This window comes from Dermochelys coriacea, chromosome 11, assembly GCF_009764565.3.
Source record: "Dermochelys coriacea isolate rDerCor1 chromosome 11, rDerCor1.pri.v4, whole genome shotgun sequence".
Taxonomy (NCBI): Eukaryota; Metazoa; Chordata; order Testudines; family Dermochelyidae; genus Dermochelys; species Dermochelys coriacea.
The window spans coordinates 19,023,539-19,035,836 of record NC_050078.2 but is presented as its reverse complement, the minus strand read 5'-3'; the positions used below and the strand labels follow the sequence as shown (position 1 = coordinate 19,035,836).

Here is a 12,298-nt window from a genome sequence, read left to right as displayed (position 1 = left end):
TGCAGAAGGTTTCTGGGGAGAGCAGCCTTATTCCATCCTCCATGGTAGGACACTTTACCACACCATGCTAGTAGCAAGTAATCTGGTATCAGTGCATGACAAAGCCTGGCAGCGTATGGTCCCGGTGTCTGCTGGCATTCAAGCAACATCCGTTCTTTATCTTTCTGCGTTATCCTCAGGAGAGCGATATCGTTCATGGTAACCTGGTTGAAATAGGGGAATTTGATTAAGGGGACATTCAGAGATGCCTGTTCCTCCTGAGCTGTTTGCCAGTGACTGAAAAGAAATCCTCCCTGCAGTTAGCCATGCGGTGGAAGGGGGAGCCATTTGCACTCAACTGTTCGCGTTTGGCTAGCAGGGATCTTCCCTGATACCAGCTAGGTGGTGGGGGGGGGGGGGGGGGGAAGCGATCATCCCAGAGAATTGGATGGGGGGAGGGGGTTAGTTTGGTTTCTGCCGCTGCACGTTAACAGGAAAACTGCAGCACTAAATGGCCATCTCAACAGGCTTTGCTTGGTATGGGAAAGGAGGGGGCTGCTGTTATGAAGGTTGCAGAAGAAGACGAAAGACTATGGCTTACCATGGCCACCTGCAAGCTGAATTCTGTTGCCCGGCCCTGCGTGTGTGATCTCTAACACCAAAGCCGCAGGCACTCAATACAAGATGCAAAATGTGACCTTGTACCAAAATCACATGTGCTATGTAATGTGAATAGTGTTATTCACTGTGAAAGAGTATACCCATTGTTCTGTAAAATGTATCTTTTTAAATGCTTCACTCCCTTTTTTTCCTCCAGCAGCTGCAAATGTTTCAAGCCTCCCTCCTCCGTCCCCAAGGCTCTCTCAGATAAGGCGGCGAAAAAAAAAACACGCACGATGAAATGTTCTCCGAGCTCATGCAGTCGTCTGGCACTGACAGAGCCGTGTGGAGGGACACAATAGCACAGTATAGGATGGTGGCTGATGAACATGAGGAGAGGTGGCAGCAAGAAGATCAGAGGAGGCATGAGGAAACGTTGGGGCTACTGTGGGATCAAACGGACATGCTCCGGCGTCTGGTGGAGGTTCATGAACAGCAGCAGGATCACACAGACTGCTGCTGCTGCAGCCCCAGTTTAACCGCCCTCCCTCCTCCTCCTCAAGTTCCTTAGTCTCCTCACCCAGACGCCCACAACACGGGGTGGGAGGCTCCAGGCACCCAACCACTCCACTCCCAGTGGACAGCCCAAGCAACAGAAGGCTGGCATTCAACAAGTTTTAAAGTGGCCTTTTCCCACCCTCTACCCTCCTCCCACACCCCACCCAGGCTACCTTGTGAATTATCTCCCCATTTTTGTAATCAATTAATAAAGAATACATGTTTTTTAAATGATAGTGACTATTTCCTTTGCAAGCAGGCTGTGATCGAAGGCAGGAGGCTTACAGGGAATTAGAGTCAACCAAGGAGGCAGGTTTTCATCAAGGAGAAACAAACAGAAGTGTCACACAGTACCCTGGCCAGTCATCAAACTGATTTTCAAAGCTTCTCTGATGCGCACCGCTTCCTGCTGTGCTCTTCTAACTGCCCTGGTGTCTGGCTGCGCATATTCAGCAGCCAGGCGATTTGCATCAACCTCTCACCCTGCCATAAACATCTCCCCCTTACTCTCACAGAGATTGTGGAGCACACAGCAAGCAGCAACAACAATAGGAATATTGGTTTCGCTGAGGTCTAACCGAGTCAGTAAACTGTGCCACCGACCCTTTAAACGTCCAAATGCACATTCTACCACCATTCTGCATTTGCTCAGCCTATAGTCGACTACTGTCCAGGATGCCTGTGTATGGCTTCATGAGCCAGGGCATTAAGGGGTAGGCTGGGTCCCCAAGGATAACTATAGGCATTTCAACATCCCCAACGGTTATTTTCTGGTCTGGGAAGTAAATCCCTTCCTGCAGCCGTTTAAACAGACCAGAGTTCCTGAAAACACGAGTGTCATGAACCTTTCCCTGCCATCCCACGTTAATGTTGGTGAAACATCCCTTGCAGCATCATTGAAAAGTACCCCTTGTGGTTTATGTACTGACTGCCAAGGTGGTCCGGTCCCAAGATAGGGATATGTGTTCCATCTATAGCCCCACCAGAGTTAGGGAATCCCATTGCAGCAAAGCCATCCACTATGACCTGCACATTTCCCAGGGTCACTACCTTTGACAGCAGCAGCTCAATGACTGCGTTGGCTACTTGCATCACAGCAACCCCCACAGTAGATTTGCCCACTCCAAACTGATTCCCAACTGACCGGTAGCTGTCTGGCGTTGAAAGTTTCCAGAGGGCTATTGCCACTCGCTTGTGAATTGTGAGGGCTGCTCTCATCTTAGTATTCTTGCACTTCAGGGCAGGGGAAAGCAAGTCAAAGTTCCATGAAAGTGTCCTTACACATGCAAAAGTTTCGGAGCCACTGGGAATCATCCCAGACCCACAACACTATGCAGTCCCACCACTCTGTGCTTGTTTCCTGGGCCCAGAATCAGCGTCCCACCGCATGAGCATGCCCCATAAACACCATGATCTCCAAATTGCGGGGGACCGCACTGCCGTCGCCTCCTCGCCTGGTTTTTCAGGTGCTGGTTCTGCATACACTGCATGATAACGCGTGAGGTGTTTACAATGGTCATAAATGCTGTGGTGAGCTGAACGGGCTCCATGCTTGCTGTGCTATGGCGTCTGCTCCTGCTCGGGCAATCCAGGGAAAAGGATGCAAAGAGATTGTTTGCCATTGCTCTGGCAGAGGGAGAGGCGACTGACAACATGGCTTACAGGGAATTAAAATCAACTAAGGGGGTGGCTTTGCAAGTAACAGAATGGCCCCCTCAAGGATAGAACTCAAAACCTCAAGGTTAGAACTCAAAACTGGGTTTAGCAGGCCATTGATTTCACGGAGGGAGGGAGGAGAAAATGAATACAAAACAAACCTGGTCTATTTCTTGTTTTGAGCCACTTCATCTATCTTTATACATCTTGCTGGCAGCAAACTGTGCAATACGACCGCTAGCTATCATCATCATCTCCTGGGTACTGGCAGAAGACAGTGCAGTATGACTGCTGGCCGCGGATTAAAAGACAATGCACTGCCAGTAGGACTGAATCGCCATGAGACGAAACTTAAAAGGTAAATGACCTCGCTGAATCACTCCCATGATTGCCCAGGTGCCCCTGACTTCGTTGAGGTTGGTTAAAAGAGCACCCTGGACTACGTTGACTATGGCTACCAGTCATACTGCACTGTCTGTTGCCAAAAGGTAATAAATTGCTGCTGTGTAGCAATGCAGTACCATGTATGCCAGCACCCAGGAGACATATGGTGACCGTTAGCTGAGCGGGCTCCATGCTTGCCGTGGTATGGCGTCTGCATAGGTAACTCAAGGTGCAAAACGATTGTCTGCCCTTGCTTTCACAGAGGGAGGGAAGGGGGACCTGACAATATGTAGAGAACCACCCGCGACAATGTTTTAGCCCCATCAGGCACTGGGATTTCTACCCAGAATTCAAATGGGCAGCGGAGACTGCAGGAACTGTGGGATAGCTACCCACAGTGCAACGCTCTGGAAGTTGACGGTTGCCTCGGTACCATGGACACAGTCCGCCGACTACATGCTTAGAGCATTTGTGTGGGGGGGGGACACACACACTCGACTGTATAAAAACACTTTCTACAAAACCGACTTCTATAAATTCGACCTAATTTCATAGTGTAGACAAGACAGTGTCCATTTTTGATAGGGATAGCTTGTTCAGAAGAAAAGGCAGGTCTTAAATGCTGGGTACTTGAACTCAAGCACATCCAGGCGCATCCAGAGCCAAGGCAAACAAGGTCTACAGGTCCATGTGCCATCAGTAAATTTTACACACACACACACACACACACACACACACACACTTTTTTTGGCTAGTGGGATAAACAAACAATAAAAAACTAAACTAAACTAACTAATGTCTAACCAGAAAGAATTTATTTGCATAGTGTGCCAAGATGCTACAGGTTTTCAGTCTTGCAACCACAAGCAGTAAGAAGGAACTGGAGAGCTGCTGCTGTCTCCCTACCTTTTATACTCTTGGCTACAGTCTGCCAGAGGGCTTGGAGGGGTGACCCCAAACACCACTGCTACTCAGAAGATTGTTATCTAGCTTGCCTGGAAGGCACCAAAAATAAAATACATGTGCACAGTAACTTTAATAGGTTTTGTGTTTTGGTGTTTTATTATTGTTTGAGTGGTACCAACAGTTTGCTAGGCACTTTTTCCAGATAATTTTTTTAATATTTTCATGACAGGGATCCTGCCTGTGTGTGTACTTAGATATTATCTAGCAAATATCTACCTTATCTTGATTGAAGCATGCTACCACAACACCAAAAACAATAACATGCTCCTTTCCTCCAGAGCGATTAGAATCTGTATGGTCCTAATTTTCCATCTTTGCACTTCAACAGAAGTAGCTAGCTGGTGAATTTACAGAATGAAGTTCTGAGTCCAAATAACCAATGTTTGAAGAAGGCAGATATTTGTAGTGTTCCATCAGAACATCAGTCTTGCAGCTGAACAGCTTTCTTCCTACTTTTGTTGGGGACTTCAAATTATCAAAATAAAATAAAAGACTAATCTTAAAAGGCAAGTTTTGTTTTAAAATTCCAATTCCATTAGAATTTCACCACTCACTTTTTCCCCCCCGGGGTGGCGAGCGTGCAGATCCTGAAACAGTTTTCCAGAAATGTTGGTTTCAGATAACTGGCAGGCTCATGCACGTGTGGATAGGGAAAACTGTTAAAATAGCAGCTGAAAATCATTTTATCTTAAGTAGTGTACTGAGCTCAAAAGATTTTTAACAACCATTTTAAAAAGAGTTTCACACATCTATTTGGGATGACTGAGCCTATATGGTTTTCACTGATTTACCTTAAACTGTTTCAGGATGTGACAAAAAAAAGTTAGAAGTATGCATATGATCATATAATCATAAAAGAAGTAGTGATGTTCAGAAACTAAGGTAAATCATGCAATATTTTCTATAGTATTTTGAACACTTGTCCATTTCTCTCTACCCTGTTGCCTCACAACAAAACACACTTTGTTATTCCCTACTGCCACCTTCTCTTTCCCACCAGAAATACTGCTGCCAAAATCTTATTTCCTGTTTAGCATCTTCCACACAGCTCCATGTATCATCTCTGCAGCAGCTTTCATTTTTCTGTTACAAAATTCAAACCACTTTGCATATTCCAAGCAATCCATAACTTTACCCCTGCATAGTTCTGTTCTAATCTCCTACACTGTCTTATCACCTACACACTACCCTTCTTTCTGTAACTGCTCCTTTTTTTCCCTTTGCCTAATCACAACTTTTCATACTGCTCAATACGTGTAACCTCCCAGTCACCTTCAAGAAAAAAACTTTTGAAAAGCCACCTTTTCCATGAAACATACCAGCTATAAGACCACATCACAAAAACAAACAGGGTACCATACTGCAATGTGCAATACCTCCTTGTGACTTCAGATCATTAAGACTTCAAGACAAGAACCCCAAATGGCAAAGTTCACCTTATACATTACTATACAGACTTATGGAGATATACTAATGATACTCCTTAAAATACACATTAAAATAAGGCACACAAGAATTTCCATAAATTGCAGACCATTTCCTTTGAAGATATTGTTGACTGGATTTTATATATTTAAAACCATTTCCTGCCAAACCAAATAAACATTTTTAGATAAATTAAAATGTTATATATGTTTGTGAACAAAAACCTAAAAAAAATAAATCTGTGTACTATGACTAATCTTTTATTTGATGAGTAATCCTCTATTGGTATTGGATCAGTTATTAAAACTATGTATGTGCTGCACTGTACCTAGGTAAAAGCCAGGTCCGTTTTCTTAAGTAATACGCATCATGGTGCACATTATTTTTTTTCTAGTAGATAAACCTTTTTAAAATGTTTTTCCTCTATTTATGTACAAGATTTAGTATTTACCAAAATATGTATCTGAATGCACGTTCTTTAACAGCCATTTCTGTAGCTCTGCAACAATTTATTACCATCAAATGACAAAAGAGAACATTAAAAAAATTGGATATAAAAGTATTTTCCGCAAATGCAAGAAAAAAATGCTTTCATTTAACTGCTCAAAACAGCGAAGCCGAAAGCATAGATCACATTAAAAAAAAGTTTGCATCAGCAAAATGCTGCTTTATACTCAGACCATAATACACTTCCATTAAAATCTCAAAATATTCAGAACGTGGTTTGGCATTCATATTCTAAAGGGATACATTGTTTAATCATTGGTAATCATTTTAAATGGTTATGATTTTAATTTTTAGCAAGTTACTTAAATGGCCCCAAATCTTCATTTAAGTTCACAATGAATGTGAAATACATAAGCAGCCCACAACAACTGTACTAACCCCACCCCCAAAAATCAAAAACATTAAAACCAGAAAATATTTTTTTACAATTATATTTTTATTGTTAAAATGTGGGAGCTTTCATTTTTTCTTTTATTTCCATGCGCAGGAATGGAAAGGTAACTTAGACATGAAAATGTCTAAGATATGAGTTTTAAGTTCCTATTGTTGATGGCTTGAATAGATTTCTACTTTTAACAGCACAAAGCCTTTAATCTGTTCATGGCTTCAGGTAACCAACCTGTACCAAAACTGTTAGTAACCAAAAGGAGACAATTATCCAGGAAAAGTTTAAACACCACACAGGAATTATGATGGACATCAATTCTGACACAAAATTTACTGTAGTAAAAAGTTCTAATGATCTGGTAAATTACTATATTTTTGATATATTATGCTATTAGTTTTCACCATAAAGTTACAACGTGCCTATACGCCAATACCAACTAATTTTTCCAACCTGTATTTTAAGAAGCCATATAAAATGACAGTGCACAGAAAAAGAGTGGAGTGTACATATATTTTTGAACTGATAAGAAATATAGTTAACCTGTATATAACCTACAGATAATTAATATCAAAATTTTCAAATTACATAATTAAAAACAAAACTGAAAACAATCCCTTGATTAACAGTAGTTTTCTTGTTTTTGGGGGTGTATGGCTTTCTTCTATAATCAAAACTATGACCGTTCTGGGCTTTGCTTTGTTAGCGCATTAACTTCTAAATTAAAAAAAAAATGGAAGTGTTAATCTTGAAGAAATCAGCAGTGCTTTTCTAATCTCCTGAAAAAGATGATTTTCTCATCTAAATTGGATTTGTTCTATGACAAAAATGAGATTAATGCCCTACATAGGTTTAAATACATCTATCATGTCTTACACAGCCTTTTCAAAATGAGCCTAGAGCAAAAGTCTATTCCCGATTCAAACATTTTATCTATCGATATCTTTATAAAAGAAAACATTTTAGCTTAATTACAGTTAAACTGTTTCATCAGCACAATGGCAAGAGACCATTACTATAAAAAGTGAACACTTTTTTCCCCATTTGAAATAGTGCAACTGAACAACATTCCATTTTTGCAACCTAAGCAAATTATGTCTTAACAAAAGGATAAATTTACAATAGTTTTTCTGATTCTGGCAGTAGTATACTATTCAGTTGTAAAAATAATCTAGCAAGAATGTCTCTCTCAAACCAGTTTATACACATATTCATACATTCATGCACAAATATATAGAGTATTTTTGTGGGCATCTGTGTTAAAACAAGAAATCTACAGTTTCTCTTTTAATATCGATGTTAACAGTTAACATTTTCCATGCTAACTGCTTAGGCCTAAACATTGCTTTTGTAGGAACATGTAACCAACAATTGTTTTCATTTGATTCAACTAATCTGTAGAGATTTTTAGCTTTCTTTTCATATTATGTTTTAAACATTACACTGCAGAATTCACATACCTGGATCATACTGGCATTTAGCTTCATTATGCAGAGTTACTGAAGATATGCCTTCCATAGTATCGCATACCTAGGCTTTTGTATTGTTCCTTTAAAGAGCTTACTGCACAAATACACTTAGCTTATCATTCAAGCATTTGTAGGTACCTGCTGAAACAATCTGTTAAGGTACTTGCTGAAGCCTCAGAGACAACAGAAAATCAACAGCTGTATGTTGTGATGTCAGTAACACCCTAGCCAGTCACCACACAGAGAAACTAAAACGCATCAGAAGCTATATTGAGCTCTTCGTTAGCAATTCAGTATCAAGTTATGCAAAAGCCTTGTGAAGCTGTAAATGTGCTGTAAAATGGCTGTGGGGGGGATTTTAGTCATTCTCTCCCTTAAAAATCTATAGCACATCTCCCAGCGTAAGTTTATTATTATGAAATTATTTTTTAACTGACACAAAACAGTAAATATTGTGCAAAACTGGTGTTGCTGTGCAGATATAGTCATTTTCTTTCTAAAAATAATGCTATTTTACCTTTTCCATTTCATATTATAAGCAATGGGATTTAAAAAAAATAAAAAATCATATCCATTTACTAAGTACTATGCTATATGTCTCTCATCACAGTGGTATCTGAACATTTTCTAAGTTTTTAGTCATTTTTTTTTTTAGTGTAGCTGTATTTTCAACTTAAGGACAAAAAAAAAAAAAACCAAAAACCAAAAACCAAAAAACAACCAGCCAGTGTAGCTGAAGGTAACATTTTACATCTTGGTTTGGTTTCTTCAAATCCCCTTAGATTTCTCTGGAAAAAGTGAGTTACTTCACCATACCAGCAGATGGATGCATGAAAAGAACACATTTCTGATGATAGCATTCACATGGGTGCTTGCTGGCTGAAATAACTCACTTGGAGACTTTCCAAGCAAACAAACAAAACAAACTGAACTACTAACAGCGGACTGGTAGACTAGAATTATCTCCACCACCAAAATGGATGATATTGTCTGGGCTGGTATAAGACAACTTTTCAGAACCCAAATGAGCAAGAAAAGCAGTAATTATCCCCCACCCCTGAAATAAAGGGTGGGCCACTATCCATTTGCTGCAGTACAGAGGATCAGACTTCCAAAAGCAGCATCTAGATAATGTTGCCATGTGCAATATAGGGCTTGTCTCCATGGGAATGTTACATCAGATTAGTATGTCCACTCTAATTGTGGTAATGTAACTAAATCAAACTGAAATGTTATACTGGGTTAAAATACTTTTCTCGTTAATCACTGCATTCACATATCTCTGCACTTGTTCAAATTATCCACTTAGTACAACATTCCGTTGCTCAACTCTATTCTCTGATTTTTCTCCTGGTGCATTTTGGGACACCCACTGGAACCCTGTCTGTGCACACGCATAAGAAAAACTAACAAACAGTCTCATGATTCCTAGACTGAGATCCATTAATTTTTGCCAGTGCCGTTTTTGAACTGCTGTCAGGTAGCATGGAGGAAACTCTGCAGAGTGCTATAAGCCTGACAGTCATTAATACAAACAGACAAACAGAATGATGCACGTACACTAGCAGGTTCAGGGAGTGGCTGCTTTGCAGCTTTGGATGCCAAGGCAATATTGCTACAGGAACAGGTAATTGAAAATCAGGCAGGTTTCAGAGTAGCAGCCGTGTTAGTCTGTATTTGCAAAAAGAAAAGGAGTACTTGTGGCACTTCACAGCTCACTTCATCGGATGCCCTTAGAGACTAACAAATTTATTTGAGCATAAGCTTTCGTGAGCTACAGCTCACTTCATCGGATGCATCCGATGAAGTGAGCTGTAGCTCACGAAAGCTTATGCTCAAATAAATTTGTTAGTCTCTAAGGTGCCACAAGTACTCCTTTTCTTTTGAAATCAGGTAGTTACTTTTGCAGAGCATTTATCTGGAGCATCTTTACTTGATGGAGAACCACTTGGGATCACTCAACACAGTGTGTGGCAGAATAGGAGGAGGAACAAAAGTGGGATGACCAGCAGTGGATGCATCAATTCAGGATGCAAAAGCCCTTCCTAGAGATCAGTGAACAAAACATGAACAATGCATCTGTGAAGAAACTGAAGTTAGGGCTTGTCTACACCTACTCCAGAATAACTATTCCTGAATAACTCCAGGTGTAGACAAGCCCAAAGTGATCAAAGAAAACAAATGCTGAGGCCCATTATCAAAAGCCTCCGCTTACTCCACCCAGACCCTACTATTGTGTTAACTGCAATCGGGGGTTTAGTCTTGAAGCTGAAAAGTACGTCTCCCTGAGAGTCCGTTATACAATGAGAAAACAGTTCCTTGTCCCTTATACCGCAATGAGTACCACGTAGGTGGACTCCTGTGCCCATGCAAAACTCACTGAAGGTTAAGAGTATTGGAAGCTGCCATGACTATCTTAATCCATCAAGTAGTACAAAACAGATGACCAATTTGCACTTTGTTCACCAGTATTGCAGTTTATAAATTCATTCAGCATAGTGTACTTAGATTTCCAGAAAGCTTTGACAAGGTCCCTCACCAAAGGCTCTTACGTAAATTAAGTTGTCATGGGATAAGGAGGAAGATCCTTTCATGGACTGAGAACTGGTTAAAAAGACAGGAAACAAAGGGTAGGAATAAATGGTATATTTTCAGAATGCAGAAGGGTTACTAGTGGTGTTCCCCAAGGGTCAGTCCTAGGACCAATCCTATTCAACCTATTCATAAATGATCTACAGAAAGGGGTCAACAATGAGGTGGCAAAGTTTGTAGATGATACTAAACTGCTCAAGATAGTCTGTTTGGTCTTAACTGTGAAGAACTTCAAAAAGATCTCACAAAACTAAGTGATTGGGCAACAAAATGGCAAATAAAATTTAACGTGGATAAATGTACAATAATGATGAACATTGGAAAAAATAACCCCTACAATATGATGGGGGCTAATTTAGCTACAACTAATCAGGAAAGATCTTGGAGTCATCGTGAATAGTTCTCTGAAGACGTCCACGCAGTGTGCAGCGGCGATCAAAAAAAGCAAACGGGCTGTTAGGAATCATTTAAAAAGGGATAGAGCATAAGACGGAGAATATCTTATTGCCCTTATATAAATCCATGGTATGCCCACATCTTGAATACTGCATATAGATGTGGTCCCCTCATCTCAAAAAAGGTATACTCGCATTAGAAAAGGTTCGGAAAAGGGCAATTAAAATAATTAGAGATTTGGAATGGGTCCCATATGCGGAGAGATTAAAGAGGCTATGACTTTTCAGCTTGGAAAAGAGGAGACTAAGGAGGGATATGATAGAGGTATATAAAATCATGAGTGGTGTGAAGAAAGTGAATAAGGAAACGTTATTTACTTGTTCCCAAAATATAAGAACTAGGGGGCCAACAAATGAAATTAATGGGCAGCAGTTTTAAAACAAATAAAAGGAAGTTCTTCTTCACTCAGCGCACAGCCAACCTGTGGAACTCCTTGCCTGAGGAGGTTGTGAAGGCTAGGACTATAACAGGGTTTAAAAGAAAAGGAATACTTGTGGCACCTTAGAGACTAACAAATTTATGTGAGTGAGTATAAGCTTTCGTGAGCTACAGCTCACTTCATCGGATGCATTCAGTGGAAAAAACACAGTGAGGAGATTTATATACACACACAGAGAACATGAAACAATGGGTTTTATCATACACACTGTAAGGAGAGTGATCACTTAAGATGAGTTATTACCAGCGGGGGGGGGGGGGGGAGAAGAAGGAGGAAAACCTTTTGTGGTGATAATAAAGTGGGCCATTTCCAGCAGTTAACAAGAACGTCTGAGGAACAGTGGTGGGTGGGTGGGGAGAAATAACATGGGGAAGTAGTTTTACTTTGTGTAATGACCCATCCACTCCCAGTCTCTATTCAAGCCTAAAATTAATTGTATCCAGTTTACAAATTAAATTCCAATTCCGCAGTCTCTCGTTGGAGTCTGTTTTTGAAGCTTTTTTGTTGAAGGATAGCCACTCTTAGATCTGTAATCGAGTGACCAGAGAGATTGAAGTGTTCTCCAACTGGTTTTTGAGTAGCAGCCGTGTTAGTCTGTATTCGCAAAAAGAAACGGAGAACTTGTGGCACCTTAGAGACTAACAAATTTATTAGAGCATAAGCTTTCGTGAGCTACAGCTCACTTCATCGGATGCATTTGGTGGAAAAAAAACCCATTTTTTCCACCAAATGCATCCGATGAAGTGAGCTGTAGCTCACGAAAGCTTATGCTCTAATAAATTTGTTAGTCTCTAAGGTGCCACAAGTTCTCCGTTTCTTTTTTCCAACTGGTTTTTGAATGTTATAATTCTTGACGTCTGATTTGTGTCCATTCATTCTTTT

General features: G+C 40.6%; 1 protein-coding gene across 22 annotated transcripts in view; it reads right to left on the bottom strand.

The window, feature by feature from the left end:
- The window catches only part of R3HDM1 (R3H domain containing 1), a 177,473-nt gene that overhangs the window by 127,053 nt on the left and 38,122 nt on the right, over positions 1 to 12,298 (bottom strand). For 2 of the 22 annotated variants that reach the window (XM_043505045.1, XM_043505043.1), the window contains exon 1: positions 7,921 to 8,154. The exons of 17 other annotated variants lie outside the window; for them this stretch is intronic. The gene's annotated coding sequence lies outside the window, so the exon portion shown is untranslated. Of the gene's footprint in view, positions 1 to 7,920; positions 8,166 to 12,298 lie in introns of those variants that run through there. 3 more of the 22 variants (XM_038421234.2, XM_043505047.1, XM_043505044.1) reach the window with 3 other exon arrangements.